Raw genomic sequence first — 5,667 nt, forward strand, 5'->3', positions numbered from 1 at the left:
ACACTTACTTTGTCTGGCTTTTGTTTGTACGTATGATTTCTTGCCAAAAATTATTTCTATAATAACTCAGACTTTTTATTAAGGGATAAATGAGTAATTTTGCGTATATTATTAATATTAATTAAGATAATTAAAGTGAGCAAGTCAAAATCCAAAACCCATTCCCTTGTTCAATTTTTTTTTCACGTTCCAGATGCAGAGAAGTAGAATATTATGTTTTTTTTAATTCCTTTATTACCGGCAGAGATCAAGCATCATAGAGGTTTTTTGGAGTTCAAGAATGGCTATAAAGAATTTCATAGGCTACAATTTGATTGATAGTAACCTTCAGGTATGTATATATCAATGACTTATTATTGTAGTTGCAGATCCTTACCTTTATAATAGTTCAAAAAAATAAAAGATTTTTATTTCTTCTCTTATAATAGGCTAATGATTGGAAGGAGACGATTAGATAATGATTGAATTTTCTTAGGGATGAATTGAAGTTGGAACTATATGGAAATAGAAAGGTAATATTAAAGGACCATAATATTATCGAAGCCACTATTTCACGTAGTAGCTATATTTATTTTTGTTGGAAAATAAAATATAAAGCTTTGATTAATTGAAAATTTTAATTGTTGAAGATGTTATGTTTTGAATGGTTACACAAATGAGCAATTGGACTAAGAACTTGGTTCTGATTGGTGACTTGTTCTAAAATTTTAGACGATACCCACTTAAAGGTTTTGATTATTTTAAATCCATTTTGGTGTAGTTTGAGGTGATTTGGATTTATGGAAGCATAGTTATGATATATTGAGAGGGGTGCTTGGATAGTGAATTCGAGGTAAGTGAGACTTTAAACTTTGATTCTTGCTTTTCAAACATGCTTTATAAAAAATGTATTTTTCTACCCAGTCCATATGTTGGGACAAGCGTTTACTTGGTAAAATCGGTGGTCTTTGATCAACCACGGATATGTAATTTGTTAAGTATATTGAGAATCATTTGATGGTAAGTTGTGGGTGACGTTATGATATTGGATATATTTCCTTGGAGCATACATGCGTTGCTGCAATATGTTATGAGCATATATACCTGTGTTGTTGTAATATGTTAGGGGCCTTGTACTTGCTAAGGTGATATATTTACTAGGAGCATACATGTATTGCCGTAATATGTTAGGGGCATACCTATGTTTCCGTAATATGTTAGGGGCCTTGTACTTGCTGTCGTGATATATTTACTAGGGGCATACATGTGCTGCCAGAATATATTAGAGGCATACTTATGCCATCGTAATATGTTAGGGGACCTGTACTTGCTATCATAGTATACTTTTAGGACATTATATATGCTATCATAGACTAGTCGGGGTTCTAGACTGATCACCTTTACTACCATTTATGACAAGCCATGAGAGTGGATTGAGTTTAGAGATACATAGTGACTTTGAAACATTTGTTGAACCTTACTGAGCATTATATTATAAGATATATATTATGCATATCATATATGTAATCATTGTGTGTTGTATTTTCTAACACTTATTCCAGGGGTATTAAAGTAGTGGGTTGACGATCTTACTGGGTTATATTTATATATAGCTCACTCCTTACTTACATGTCTGCAGATACTTTATGAAAAGTGAGATTAGTGGCTGATGGTCCATTTGTGAGAATTCTGTTGCTGAGGTGAGCCTTCACATTATTAGTGGGGTTTTTATTTCATCTCTAGCTATTTTAGCTTATATTTCTCTTTATTGATTTGCATGCCTGAGAGTTGAAACCAAACTGATTCTCAGGATGAGGAGGACCAAACTGATTCTCAGGATGAGGAGGATCGTGATGATCTCTAAGAATCAGTTCAGTTTTATGCCTAGTCGCTCTACCACTGAGGCCATTCACCTTGTGAGGAGATTAGTGGAGTAGTTCTGATAGACGAAGAAGGACTTACAATGGTGTTTATTGATCTAGAGAAAGCATATGACAGAGTTTCCAAGGAGATTCTGTGGAGGTATTTGGAGGCTAGAGGGGTGCCCATGGCATACACTAGGTTGATTCAGGATATGTATGATGGTGCAAAGACTTATATGGGGACGGTAGGTGGAGATTCGGGGCACTTCACAGTTTTGATAGGGTTGCACCAGTGATCAACCCTTAGCCTATTTTTATTTGCCTTGGTGATGGATGTTTTGACGCAACATATTCAAGAAGAGGTGCCTTGGTGTATGTTATTTTTAGATGATGTGGTTCTGATCGATAGGACTCGGGGTGGAGTTAATGATAAGTTGGAGATTTGGAGACAGATGCTTAAATCTAAAGGTTTTCAGTTAAGTAAAACCAAGATAGAGTACTTGGAGTGTAAGTTCAGTGATATGTCGTAAGAAGATGGAGTGGTTGTGAAGCTAGACTCTCAGTCCATAGAGTTTCAAGTATCTGGGGTCCATAATTTAGGGTAATAGTAAGATTGATGAGGATGTCACGCATCGTATTGGGGCAGGGTGGTTGAAGTGGAGGCTCACTTCGAGAGTCCTTTGCGATAAGAAAGTACCCCCAAAGATTAAAGGTAAGTTCTACAGAGTGGTAGTTCGGACGGCTATGTTGTATGGAGCGGAGTGTTGGCCAGTTAAGAACTCCCACATCTAAAAGGTGAAGGTGGCGGAGATGCGAATGTTGTGATGGATATGTGGACATGCCAGAAAAGATAGGATGAGGAATGAGATTATTTGAGAGAAGGTGGGAGTTGCCTCAGTGGAGGATAAGTTGCGAGAAGTGAGGCTATGTTGGTTTGGGTATGTGATGAGGAGGGGCCCTGATAATCCAGTGTGGAGGTGTGAGACTCTGGCTATGGATGGTTTTAGGCGGGCAGGAGGTAGACCGATGAAATAATAGAGGGAGGTAATTAGGCATGATATGGAGCAATTATAGCTTACAGAGAACATGACCCTTAATAAAAAGGTGTGGAGGACGCGGATTAGGGTAGAGGGTTAGGGGGTGGGAGCGCGGCGGTAGTAATAGGGGAGTGCTCCTTTGGGTCTGCAGTTTCTAGTTCGTAGTGTTGTGGCTGTAGTTTTTGGGGCTAGTGGTGTTGGTTTTTTCGCATCCCGTACTAGTTTATTATGCACTTATCTTTTGTGTTTGTTATACTGTTAGTTTGTTTTGTGTACCATACTAGTTTATATGTGCTTACTTTTTATATTGGTTATACTGTTAATGGTCCTAAGTCGGAGGCCTATTGGAAACAACCTTTCTACTTCTCTTGAGGTAGTGGTATGGTCTGCGTACACTCTACCCTCCCCAGACCCCACTAGGTGGGAATACACTGGGTATGTTGTTGTTGTTGCATGATCTCACTGTGGGATTTTAGCTAGAGAATTAGTTTTTGAGTGATTGATGAATTTATTATTTGATTGTGAAATTTTGTTGGATCATTATTCACTATTTATTGATGCATTGGAGTTTCACATATCTTATCGTAGTGCTTATTAACTAAAAAGGTATAAGGAAGTTTGGTTCTTCCGATAGGTGGTGTTAGCGGGTGCCAGTCACGTCTAGGAATTATTTTGGGACGTGACAAAGTTGGTATCAGAGCCTAGGCTTTAGGTACTAGATCATGGATCAATGTTTGGTAGAGTCTTATTCATGGTTATGTAGACGTCCATACTTATGACCTTGAAGTTACCAAATTTCTAGTATGTTTTCCCTTCTTTCATTCATCATTTGTGTGTTAAGATTAATCATAGTTAATTTTTTCTAAAGTCCTTTTCGTAGATGGATAGGATAGACATATCCTCCTCTTCTATATTACATAGTTGACTTTAAATTTTTTAATTATACATGTAAATTTAGAGCGACATTGATTACTGGAAATATGTGTGCATTGATGTTGGTTGAGATTGAATCTGTTTACATCTTGAAATTACTTTATTTATAATGTAGATCTGCCAGTTTAAATAAAGTTGTATGGATAGAGAGAATGAATGACCAAATGATATAATTTTTTGTTAAGACTAACTTATTTAAATTTATGAGTCTTACCAGAAATAGAAATGAGTTATACGAAAGTAAGAACCAGAAACAGAAAGGAGTGTTATAGAAAAGTAAGAAGAGTAATGGTTTACCCATGTTGAAATTGTTTGGTTTAGTGGTGAAACATAGTTTAAGGATATTATGTGTATGGTCCTAAGCTTAATGCTTTTTAAAAAATCGCTATAGTTAGTAATGTTGTGATGGTGATGTCATAGGTGTGAACCTGGTATCATACTCTTAAATATATTGATTACAAGCATGATAGTGACACTAATGCTACTGCTACTTCTACTCCCCTATTCCTTCTCCATCACCTCTCCACCAAACCCAAGAAATAAGAAAAGTACTTTATTTACCTTCACTATTCGAAAATCGATAACCTCACTCTTGTTAAATAACTCAACTTTCCCTTCAAGACCGACTCTGAAAACCATTTTAGAGTTGTGCATTTTTGTAATTATTTGTTTTGTCTCTCTGATGATCTATTTGGGTACAGGGATAATGTCATTCTTTGGAACCTCTCTATTCGTAAAAGTATCATCCTCTCTAAGCCTCGTGTTCACTTTGGTCCATATGGGCCTTACATGTTTTGTCTTTGTAAAAAGAATGAATTTAAAATGGTGAGGATTGCATATTTGCAGGATGGTAATGGTGCTTATACAGTATTTCCTCCTGAAGTTGAGGTATATAGTTTAAGTACTGGATTATGGAAAACAGCTATGAAGGATATTCGTCGTAGAATTATTGAGTATTTCTATAGTTGTGTTTATCTGAATGGGGCTAATCATTGGGTTTCATATATTAATAATAAAGGTGGGGATTTTGTGAATAGGTTATTGGTTTTTTATTTAGGTGATGAAAGATTTAGTGAAACCGGGTTGCCTAAAAGGGTAGCTTATGTTTCTCTGTTGGATTTGTTTATAACCTTGTGTAGGGATCAGATTTCTTTCATTTAGTATGCAAAGGGTCGCGATAAAGGTGAATTTTATAATTGTTATGTTGTTTTTGGTATGAACCAATATGGTGAAATGGAGTCGTGTACTAAGAAATTTGTCTTGGTTCTAGGGAATGGGATTTATCTTGTTATTGGTTTCAATAGAAATGAGGAGTTTCTAATAGAGAAGTGTGTTGGGCATCTTTCGTCATATGATCCCGAGAGTAAAGAATTTAAGGATCTTGGTATCCATGGTGGGAAAGATAAATATTTATTTAATAATTTTAATTATTCCAACTACTGTAGTCAAAAAATTAATAAATACTTATTTAATATGCATGGAGGAATAAATATTTATTTAATAATTAAATATTTTGATTACTGTAGTCAAAAATTTAATAAATAATTATTTAATAATTTTAATTATTCCAACTACTGTAGTCAAAAAATTAATAAATAATTATTTAATAGTTATAATTTTTTCGACTACTGTAGTCAAAAATTAAATAAATAAATATTTAATAATTATAATTATTTTGACTGATGTAGTCAAAAATTTAATAAATAATATTTTAATAATTATTATTATTCCAACCATTGTAGTTGAAAAATTAATAAAAATTAATAAATAACTATTTAATAATTTATAATTATTTAATAATTATTACTTAATAAATAATTATTTAATAATTATTATATTGCATTAGCTTACACTGA

The 5,667-nt window shown here is 34.3% G+C and overlaps 1 long non-coding RNA gene across 1 annotated transcript; it reads left to right on the forward strand.

Moving 5' to 3' along the window:
* The first annotated feature begins 245 nt into the window (after window positions 1-245).
* LOC124888532 lies at window positions 246-825 on the forward strand. The gene is made up of 3 exons (XR_007046926.1): window positions 246-331; window positions 429-512; window positions 761-825. It is a non-coding gene; the product is annotated as an uncharacterized LOC124888532 (long non-coding RNA).
* The last annotated feature ends 4,842 nt before the right edge of the window (window positions 826-5,667 follow it).

This window comes from Capsicum annuum, chromosome 11 (genome assembly GCF_002878395.1).
Source record: "Capsicum annuum cultivar UCD-10X-F1 chromosome 11, UCD10Xv1.1, whole genome shotgun sequence".
Lineage (NCBI taxonomy): Eukaryota > Viridiplantae > Streptophyta > Magnoliopsida > Solanales > Solanaceae > Capsicum > Capsicum annuum.